The 11,569-nt window shown below is 38.5% G+C and overlaps 1 pseudogene; it reads left to right on the top strand.

Moving 5' to 3' along the window:
* Positions 1–7,858: 7,858 nt before the first annotated feature.
* On the top strand, positions 7,859–9,036 carry LOC104851565 (annotated as a pseudogene).
* The last annotated feature ends 2,533 nt before the right edge of the window (positions 9,037–11,569 follow it).

The following is an 11,569-nucleotide window of genomic DNA, read 5'->3' as shown; positions in this document are numbered from 1 at the left end:
TTCAGATTTTCTGACCTCTGTGAAGTCGCTGCACAGTCATGGCAGCAGTTACTTTTGTTCATGCTTATATGTACACAAAATATGATGGGTTTTTATTTTAAAATACAGAATATGGGATTTGAAAAACAAGAAAAAGAAAAACACTTTCGATTTCAGAGGAATGAACTAAAGCACAGCTGTTATTAACATGGCCTCAGTGATCCTCAGTCTAGTGGGAAAAATAAAATGTGAAAAAGGAGAGAGGAAAGGTAGAAGGAACCTCTATTGTTCTTGGAGTCCAGTTACTAAAAGTCATATAATATCATTGGGCAACCTGGACGGCCATATTGCAAAGAGACTCGAGGAAAAATGTTATGTTCATGAATGCAGTTGATGGAAGAGTTCTAGGGTTTTTTTTTTAATCTAAATTTTTGACCTATCATTGCTTGTGTCCTTTGGAAATTCACTTAATTGTCTTTGCTTCAATTTAAAGATTGGCAGTGAATGCTAGAATTGATCAGTTGAGTTTCTTGGACATAAAATTTGTACTTCCAGATATAAGAAGCTAATGATCCCAGGAAATATGACTAAGGTACAGGACCCAGATCCTATGATGAATCGTTTTCATCCTGTTCATCCAAAAATTGAAGGCTGGGCGTGGTGGGGCACAACTGTAATCCCAGCACTCGGGAGGCTGAGGCAGGAGGAACGCTGTGAGTTCAAGAACAGCCTGAGCTACATAGTGAGTTCCAGGTCAGCCTCAAGTACGTAGTGAGACCCTGTCTCAAAATAAAAACAAAAACAAAAAAATAAAAATTGAAGGACCTCCCTTTGTCCTCAGGCTACTTCAGCCAGCTGAGAAAAAGTATTCCAGCTCACATAGTATGTCGAACTCCTCAAAAAGAACACACAGACATGTAGCTATCTAAATAGAAAGCCATGATCGATACTATTAAACAAATCTTTAGATTGTTTGCAGAATGATACACAAAGTATTTTTACCTTTTAGAAGCAGAAAGAACAAATGGCGTTATTTCTTTGTTGATCATAGCGTGATATTTTTGTATAGATCTTGGCAATCGATTAGGGTATTACTAAATTTAAAAGAACAACAATCTAGTTCTTCCAGAGTTGACTGGCCTAGATATTAATAAGGATATACATACTAATGATGATGAACCAGCTGTCCACGGAAAAGCTGATTCGGAGAGTATTCAGTTTTATCATTTTGACAACTCACATGGAAAACATACCATATTCGTTTCCTCTCCTTGCAAGAGTCAAATTAGAATTTCATTTAAAGATTAGGAGCCAATATCATAGCATTTTAGATTCTCATCTTTATGACCTACTTATTTTTAATACTTTTTGTAAAGAAACGGGCATTCTTCAATGTCACATAGGAATGATTTTATTTCTCTCTGTATTTTCTATTTTAGTGGGTTTTATGGAATAACAATTTCTTCCTTCTCTCAAATATTCTTTCTCTAATACATCCGATATCATTTGGATTCTTTGTTATTATCACTTGTTCATCTGAACCTTTTTAAGGGGGGAGTTTTTTATATTTTCCAGTTTCTTATTAAGTATGACTTAATTATACTTGAATTCTCATTTCATAGTGTATCATTCATTTCAAATTAGCAGCAGATAATTTCTAATTAGAATAGATAACACTAAAATGTGTCTGTGTGTGCAATATTTTCAATGAACATAGTAACATTTTGGTGAGAAGAACTCATTTCCTTCAAAACCCAATCTTTGGCAACAGAACTTAAAGACGTAGAAATTGGTAGATTCCATCATGATAAAGAGAATAAAAGAAGGAAGAAATAAAATTGAGATTCTGTGCATTAGTCTCCTTGGACAACGCTGCCTTAGTCATTTTTTTCATGAGTCCTACCTAAAGTTAAGGGAAGAAAGGTTTATTTCAGATCATAATTTGTAGAAGTTTCAATCCATAGGAAACTGGCTCGAAGGCAGAGTGGCACAGCAGAGATGCGTCACAGAGGAGAAATAGTCTAGGGCAGGGCAGGTAGGAACAAAACAGCAGCAGCAGCAGCTTGCATTCTTTTCTCCCTTCATATTCCATCCAGGCTAAAAGCCTGTTGATTGGTGCCATCCACATCCAGGTGGGACTTCCATGATCCACACCAGAACTATGCTAACCCAATTTATTTATCACACACCCTTAATCCCACTATCATATACCCTAAACCAGTTTTCCACACTCATGATCCAGTCACCTCCAAAACTCTCCGCATATGAGCACATGAGGCTTTGGGGGGACATCGAAACACAAGCCATAACAGATGATATTTGATCAACATGAATTTTACTTGTAACATGAGCCAGATAAAACTGAATTTTTGCTGTTAATGACTTCCATTTCTTGAGTGTTTCTCACCATTCATGCTTTCTTTCTACAAGGTAAATTAATTACTCTCAGAATCCATATCTCCTTAGTGACATATATCCCCACCTCAATCTGTTCTGCAAAGCGTCTGGAGACACATATCATATATGCTACAGATACAGGCTTCACCGGGACAAAACTTGCAAGTAACAAACAAGTACAAGCTGTGCAGTCCTCTGAACTCTCATTATCCTAGATGTTAAAACGGGCACAAATACGTAGTCTGCAAACATCATGACCAACTATCCTGTAGAGAAAGTTTTCAAACTTGTATTTTTCTATTCATCTACAGGGATGGATATACATGATGGAAAGAGATGCTAGAACTTTTGTGCTAGAAATTAGCAATAGGAAATAGCTTTTTTGGAAAGGTGGAAGCAGCCCCCTTGGAATCCAACTAGGCTTGATTGAGCTCATTCTGCTGGGTTAATTATTGGGCAACCTAGGAAAATGTGGGATAAACCCCATCAAGAGACATACTGATTGATTTTTCCAACACTCTGATGAAAACTTTCCTATCTTCTCTTTTTCTCAGTGACTTAATTTCTGTTAGATAATTTTTTTTCTTTTATTGAGTTTATTGGTATGTTTTAGGTATGCAGTACAGTTACATTCATTGTTGGGATCTTGTACCTTTACATGACAGGTCTTGGTTCTCATTTTTTCTCCTTGTCCCTGCCCTCCCTTCACCCCCTCCTCCCCTCCCCATTTACAAACGCTTTATTTCCATTTTTTCATATTTTTCCCTTATTACCCTTCCCCTACCCTTCTCACTTTCCCTGTAACTTTAGCCCTTTTCTTCCCGTTTCACAATGTCAGTTTAGATAAAGTGTTAAATTAAAAGATTGCTATTATATTAAAACACTGTGGTTGTTATCTTATATAGTTTATATAACAATCAAAGCCATAATTATTAAAAAAACCCTCATCATAGGAATAAAATAATTTGTGTGCACTGAATCCTTACTAAGCTACCAAGAGCTGTTAAACATTTTATAAGCCTTCCTTTAAGAAGCCATGATAAATGCTACTGTAAGTCACAAATATTTGATTGTTAAAAGACTGCATTAGCAAATCACATCTTCACTAAAATAATAAATGTAAGATAGGGAACTTAAACATTTTGGCATTCTGAGTGAGAAACACAATTCAGTAGAATGTATACATTTCAAACTAAATCATAGCAGTTCTAAATGCTTTTTACTCCTATAAAGAAACACAGATCAGCTAGTTTTCCAGAAACATGCTAAAATATCTGAAAATAAAGGAGTGAAAAACAAATTTCTGTGCCCTGAAGATTAAATAGAGAGACAGCAGCCCTCATAAATTAACCACAACTAACTTAAGCAGATATCCACTGCAGAGAAAGCGCAAAACAATATAAAATAAGTACTCTCTCCTTCAATTTTTAGTAGCTCTGTTTCCTGAATATACATAATTCATGCATCTATCAGGTCACTTTCTTTTCAGCATCTCAAAGGGAAGCAGGGAGGAAAGGCCATTTCCATACTAATCAGTCAGAGAATATTTACATTACAGCCAACTCCTGTTCCTGAAATGTGCACACTCGCTACCAAAGCCTAAACATCTTATGAGTTATTAAAGCATCAAGAATGAATTGGAGCATTGGCATTTTTGAGAGTAGACTGTAAAAACTTACCATTCAATTCCTTTTACCCTTTTCTCTTTACCATTAGTTCTCCATTTAACAGCCTGAGGGCTCTCTAATAGGCCTTTGATCCCTGTGTTCTTTGCCTACCTTCATGACAACCACTTTGGAGTCCTGAAGCCAGGAGCAGTCACCCTCGTTTGTCCTCCTCTTATCCAGCAACAGATCACTATTTAATCCCCATCCATTTTTAAAAGGAGTTCACCAAGATGTTTCAGGTGGAAGAAAGGAATACTAAACACTCTAATTGCCCTAAAAGTGTGATTTCCATTGTCAGTTTTTACCTTTTATGTACAGAAAAGACCTCAAGACCTTGGACTGAGATGGACACAGTGTTGCCAACAGCTGTTGCACAGATGCTTTGGATTTCAAAAGCACACAAAACAGTAAGGTCAGGCACAGAAAATAACAACACAAATTCACAGCAGAGACCTTGGTACTTCATTCTGTTCACTGCGATGCCAATCAAAGAAACAAAATCAGTGAAACAGATCTATTCAGAATCTCACAGCCTCTTCTTTCTCTCTGTGCAGGCACTATGAGGTGTTCTTTTTGCAGCCTACTTTCATTTATTTCATGTGCATTAGAGAACAGTACTCCACCCAGTTGCTTTGGGACAGGATGGCACAGTTTAATAGATGTCATGAGCACAGAGGAACTTTCTCGTTGTTGTGACTCAATTTTTCTTTTCCTAATTGCATACCATTATTCCTAATTATGTTTACTGGAATGGTGCTAAGTAATTATGCCTCTTTCTTCTTGTTAACACCCTTCAGATATTAGTAGCAGTTGTGTCCCTCATTAATATTAGCTGAGAAGGCTACGTATATTAAATTTTGTATTTTCCAGATTTGTGTCAAATTTTCCTCCTCTTCCACACTGTTTTACTCTCCGACATTCAAAGTGCTTCTGCATCTATAGTAACATAGTTTTTACACCTTCTGATCCTTCTTGGCCTCTTAATACTAGGACTGACATATCTCATTATTTTAACTTTTAATTAATCTCTAGAAAATTCCTCATTATTTCACTCTTTCTATAATTTGTACTCTCCCCTCCCTACAACAGAACTGTCTTAATATTTTTTTTCAGAGCTATTATCTTAAAGCATGGAATTCTCTTCATAAAGATATGAATTATTATACTCAGTCTTCTGGGGTTTTCTTCATTCCACCTTAAGGTGAAAAGGAGGCCATCTCTTCCTCCAGCGTAGCTCTGACCACCTTTATATGGGCATGGTGTAAGAGGGTCAGATCTCATGCCTAGGCCTCACTTTCTGGCTTCCAGCCGGAGACTTCCTTTGTTAGTCCCTCACCTGGGAAGCCAAGTGATTCCCTTGTACACACATGCACTGCAGCAGAGTGTTTATGAGTTAGTGTTTCATGAGCAAATTTTAGATAAGGAAGCAACAAACATTCCTTTTGCCTTGCTTACCCCCTACCAGCCCTCACTGTTTGGGCTGAAAAGCAGGGATGGTCAGTAACACACCAACTTCTGCTTTCGCTTCCCCTCAATCCTGCTTCCTAACTCACATCCCTGAGCAACTGTCACCACAGAAGCCTTTGCAGAAAGCTTTAATTTCCAGTGACCCTGGACCAAGTCAAACAATTTGCCATCCTTGAAAAAAAATTACTTCAGGATGAAGGAATCATTCAGTCAATTTCACAACACTCCTTCTGTTACTTTAAGCTTTCTTTAGTCACTTCGTTCTTTCAAAAATAGTGAAAACTGTATCATATAAACAGAGAAATATTAAAAATACCAGAACAGACACTCACACTGGGAAGGAGAATGGAAATGAAATTCATTGTCCAAATAATTATACTATCTTGATTAATTTTCCCAAAAATCCTATCCAATAGATATATTCATGCACTGCAGAACAGTAACAAGGTTGTGATCAACAACAGACTACATGTAGTCATCCTATGAGACTGTGAAGGTGAAAAGGTTCTATCATCTAGTACAGCCACAGCTGTTACTGTAGTAAAACATATTACTCATGTGTTTCTTAGTGATGCTGGTATAAACAGATATATGGCAAGGCCAGACATGCAAAAGAATAATCCATACAATTATGTGTAATGCATGATGCCTGACAATGGGAATAAATGACTATGGCTGATTTCTATATTAACTATACTTTTCATCAATTCTTATTTATAAAAAAAAGTTCACTGTAAAGCAGCACGTAGTGCTTTCCCAATAGCAGCTTCGTGCCACTAGTGTTGAGTGAGTCCTGTTGCATCAAGGGGACACATCAAGTGATTCACTTATACCACCTCGGTTTGTGGGAGCACACTGTAAAATGTGCACCGTCATGACCTGGGATTTAGCTCAGTAGCACCTGCCTGACAAGCACAAGGTCCTGAGTTTGATTGCCAGGATCACACAAAAAAATAATTGTGCACAATTCAAAATCCCCTCATGGCACATTTCTCAGAATGTAACCCTATTGTTGAGTGATGTTTGACTATATTTACACCTTAGCCACAGACTGAGAAACTTTTAAAGAACTAAGTGGAAGTTTCACTTCTTATTATCAATGAAAACAGAAAGTTTTTAATACAAAATACCTGAATTGAATTGAATAGCTCCAAGATTTACTAGGTAAGAGCATTTATGTATTATTATTTCACAGCTCTTATGGGTCAGGAATCTTAATCTCAATTCTTGGGTCAGCTGGCCTTAAGTCATTTTAAGGCTCAACTGGAGAAGAAACTGCTCCCAAGTCAATGTGATTTGCTGGCAGCATGCAGAGTCTCTGCTCCTTACAGAGAGTTTGCAATAAATTGTTCCCAGGTTTATGATACCTGGTCCTCTTCAACATGTCGGCTTGCTATATGGAAGGCTGTGAGGTAAGAAAGCGATATAGGAGGTCTGCCTACAGACAGAAGCCACTGTACTTTGTAACTTAATCACTGAAGTGACGTCCATCACCGTTGGTGAATTCTTCTGACTAAAATCAAGTCACTCAAACAGAGGGGATTATACAAGCCAGGAATAACAGGAGCAGGCGTCTTCAAGATTATCATAGAAATTTCCCTACCATACAATTCAATTTAGCAAAAAGGATATATAGCAAATATTAAAAATAAAAAGATATGTGATACAGTAACTCTGGGGTACAAATCATAGACCATAAACTACAATGTCTAACATGACTGAGTAGCTGCAGTCAATTTTTGCCTGAGTCCGTATCTCTTCCTATCAACCTATGCTACTGTTGCACAGGCACGGTGTGGTCATTGATGAGAGTTATGAGGGAAAAAAACAGGCAGGAATTTTCAACTTCTCGACTCCAGGTTGGGTAGTTTGAGTTTAACTTAATTTAAGCATCTTTCAGTCTCTGTTCATTCTTCAACTTTTAGTATATTCTTGAGAGACCTATATTGTAGATTGCTTGTAAAAAACATCCAGAGATGTCCACCTCTTGTATAACTGTACTCTTTTCAATGTCACTTTGTTGCTTTGCCCATCAAAAAGTAAAGCCTTGGATAGTGACCAACCTCTGACTTGCTGTACACAATACAAATGCAATGGAAGCAACACGGTGCCAATTAAAGCTAAACTGTGGAGGCGCTCCAGTGGCGCAATCGGTTAGCGTGAGGTATTTGTATAAAACTAAACTGTAGATCCTCCTTCAGATCTGCCTGTTGCATCCACTGACCAGAGTCCCAGAACTCTCCCCTGTGAACCCCTCCAGATCACCCCGACCTCAGCCTCCCGTTCTTTGAAAACACTAACACTACGTCCCTGCTTCCATTTTTACTCAAGTGAGCCAATCATCCGTCATGCCTGGAACAGGGACCATACCCAGATTACCCTCAGGTCCTAGAATCAGGAAGTTCACATCTATGAGGAGAACGGGAGCCAGTGGGTGAAGCTCATGAACTCAAGGAGCACAACGGACACATCACTGGTAGGGACTGGGATCCCAAGAGTGACCGCACTATCATTTGTGGAGCTGACCACACGCCTACCTCTGGAGTCAGAAAGACAGCAACAGGAAGCCACCTTGGTGATCCTGAGGACTAACTGTGCAGCCACTTTTGTGAAGTAGTCCCTGCTAAAGAGCAAACTTGCTGTGGGAAGTAGAGTTCAACTCATTTCCATTTGTTACTCAGAGCATGAAAATGACTAATGAATGAGCAAGCACACTAAAAAGCTCATTTGCTCTATGGTCCTCAGCTTGGATTGGAATCCAAACATGTTTTGCTGGTAGCAGGATCATGTGACTTCAAATGCAGAGTTTTCTGCCTACATTAAAGAAGTGGATGAAAAGACAGCAAAAGTCCTGGGGCAGCAAGACGCCCTTTGGCCAGCTGATGACAGAGTTCAGTGGCAGTGGCTCTGGTGACTGGGTCCATGGCGTCAGTTTCTCTGCCGGTGGGAGCCTCCTGGCCTGGGTCAGCCATGACAGCAATGTGTCTGTTGCTGATGCCTCAAAAAGTACATAAGTCTCCACTCTAAAACTGAGTTCCTGCCCCTCCTGAATGTGTCACTTGTCTCCAAGAACAGTGTTGTGGCTGCTGGCCATGACTGTCGTCTGATGCTCTTTAACTGTGATGAGCACGGCTGCTTGGCCTTTGTCTCCAAGCTTGACATTGCAAAACAGAGAACCCAGGGTAGCATGTCTGCCGTGGGATGTTTCCACGACATGGACAAGGGGGCCACAACTGAGAACCACAGTGCAGCCTTGGAGACATTGCATCACTCGTCTAGTGATGAGGTGAACAAGCAAGATTGTCACAAATTTCACACGAGTGGCATCAATGGAGCCACGGCAATTGGGCTTTTAAGCCCTTCGAGCCTGCAATCCAGATCTCCAAGTAATGTGAAGCTGAGGGTCCCCGACATCCAGCACAAGAACCGCGGCTCAGAGCCACCCTGCCATTCACGTGATGGCACGGAAAACCAGCCCAGGAAACGCTGTAACACAACCGCACAAATATTGTGTGTTTCTGTTTGAATATAATGGGAGAAAGTGTTTTGTTTTTTTAAAAAAGAAGCTGCGGTTTGGCTTTGTTTTTGCGATTTCATTCCATTCTTGACCAAAGTTTCTCTTTAAGTAGTTTATTATGGACTTGCAAAATTAAAGGAAAGGCTGAAGGAGGTATATAAATTGTCTGCTGGAAAATTTTTTAAATCTTGAATATAAAAAAAATGAAATTACACTGTGAGCAGGGTTCCATATTTCTACTGTCTTTACTGGAATCCTGACACCTCAGGAACAAGCTCAAGTTAGCTGGCTGTAGACTAGGACAGAGCTCACTCACTTAGCCATTGCCCAGATGAGACACCTTACTTATGATCGAGCTTTGCCAAGACCAACAGAACCACCCAGCTAACACCCAACTTACTAAAGACAGCACAGGAACCAAACCCAGACTACTATTACAGTCTGGCCAACTGAGAGACTCATGAGGAATATAAAGTGGTTGTTGTTTTGAGCCACTAAATTTGAGGGGATTTATTATAAAGTAATAAGTGCATGATAGTTTATTACTAGAAAAATAATAGTGGGAGGTAATGGGTCCCGGAGCTATCGTAGTTAAGAAAACATCAAACATTCAAGAGCTCAGGTATTAGAAATAGTCCATGAAATTAAGATGCCACTTGATTATTAGGTTTGGGAGCCTTGTAATTTAACAGAAAGATTTCCAGAATACAATTTAGAGATTGTTACTTTTCTAGTCTCTTTTTTATTTTAAGCAAGTAATCATAAATACTGAAACACATGTTTTGAAAAAAAAAAAAATGAATTTTAAGTAAAACCAGTACACAGGAAGGAAACCCTCCCTCGGTATGTGACTGGCTTTCTACATTTTCATACTGCATGTGAAAGTGAGAGTTGGTAACATCCAACTTCCTTTTGAAATCTCAAATTGTCCTACAATTATCCTCAAATATGGAAGGGATCCAAAGGGTCACATAATCTAATAATGTTTAATGGACTTTCCAGATGGTATTCCTCATTTCAAGTAAGAGTTAATAGGGGCTAGCTCCTTTGATTTGGGCTCTAAATGTGGCTCCTGCTTATATTTCATGAAATCTGTCTTCTCATAACTTCTATAAATTGATTCTTGCTCTGCCCTCCAGTGCTGCCATACAATGAACACAATCCCTCTTCTTCCTGGCAATTTTTCAAGTGTCTGAAGGGAGCTAGAGCAGGCCTCCATAGTATTATCCTTTAAAATATTAATAACCCACAATCCTACTTCCTACCTTTCATTCAAGTGGTTTTATGTACCTTCAATAGTCTGTGGACTTTTCATAAATAAATTTAAATTAAAACAAAACTAAATCAAAAGTTGTTTCATACGACACCTATAACTCAAAGAAATAGTCTACTTTATACAGAACTTCAACCCACTAAAATTCTCTGGGTCTTTTTTAACATAGCTCATCATACCTCCCTTTCCAGCCTATCTTTTTGAAATTCACAGTGAGGAACTAGATCCAGTTTTTTGTATGTTTACGCTTATTTTGTTTTTATTTCTGTTGGGCTTTGTTTTGTTTTGTTTGTTTGTTTTCGGTACTGGGGATTGAACTCGGGACCTTGTGCTTGCAAGGCAGGCAGCAGAACCACTAACCTAAATCCCAGGCCCTTGTTTTTGTTTCTGTTCCTTTATGCACAATGTGACATCAGTTTAACCACCTCTTTGCTTCTGAGTAATCACAAATTTTATTTAAGGATGCCTAAGTCACTGAATGCATGCTGAGCCATGAAAATACTATAAAAGAGTCTTACATAAAGTGTCCAGAATCCCTTCTTGCAGGCTGGCACTAATTCATTAATAAGTACTTAGGGTGCAGTTTATCACTGAGTAGGAAAACACCTAACTTTACCACCATTCTCCCATTTATCTCGATGTTATCTTGAAGCAGGCTGTGCCTGAATCAATACCCTCTGCCGCATCTAAAACATTTCTGTGACCGTCTCTAGCCCAATACACAATAGTATTTGGATGTCAGGTCTCTATTTTTCATACATATTATAGAATGGAAACTCTATTAACTGTCATAGCAATTGTGCAACTTCAGATATTGAAATCTATTTTATAAACCATTGATATGTTAAAATTTATGCTGGAACACTTTTCACACATGCTTTTTCCCACGTGGATTTTCATTTAAATTTGTGTCATATGACCTCATCCCTAGCATCTTAACTCACTTTACCTTGCGCCACACTCTGTCTACACAGAAGAATTTTACTGACATTAATACACCCTGTTCATTCACTCACCCTTTTTTACTAATTACTCAGAATCATGGCATCTGTATATGGAGCAGATTTGAGCAGAAACAGCTCTTTGAGAGACTAGACGAATTGCCCACAATCCTTAAATAAGACAAAAGGCAAATACGTAAACTAATGGGAATTACTTTGAACAAATTTTAATAAAAGTCAATTCAAATCAATAGGTATTTATTCAATGTCTACATTCATTCCAATTTCATGACTAGGAACTGTAGTGAATATGAAATATAAGTGCGGT

Source organism: Fukomys damarensis, unplaced genomic scaffold (genome assembly GCF_012274545.1).
Source record: "Fukomys damarensis isolate Sample0158 unplaced genomic scaffold, DMR_v1.0_HiC HiC_scaffold_11, whole genome shotgun sequence".
NCBI classification, from domain to species: Eukaryota; Metazoa; Chordata; class Mammalia; order Rodentia; family Bathyergidae; genus Fukomys; species Fukomys damarensis.
Note: the sequence above shows the minus strand (reverse complement) of the source record. Positions and strands in the feature narration are given on the sequence as shown.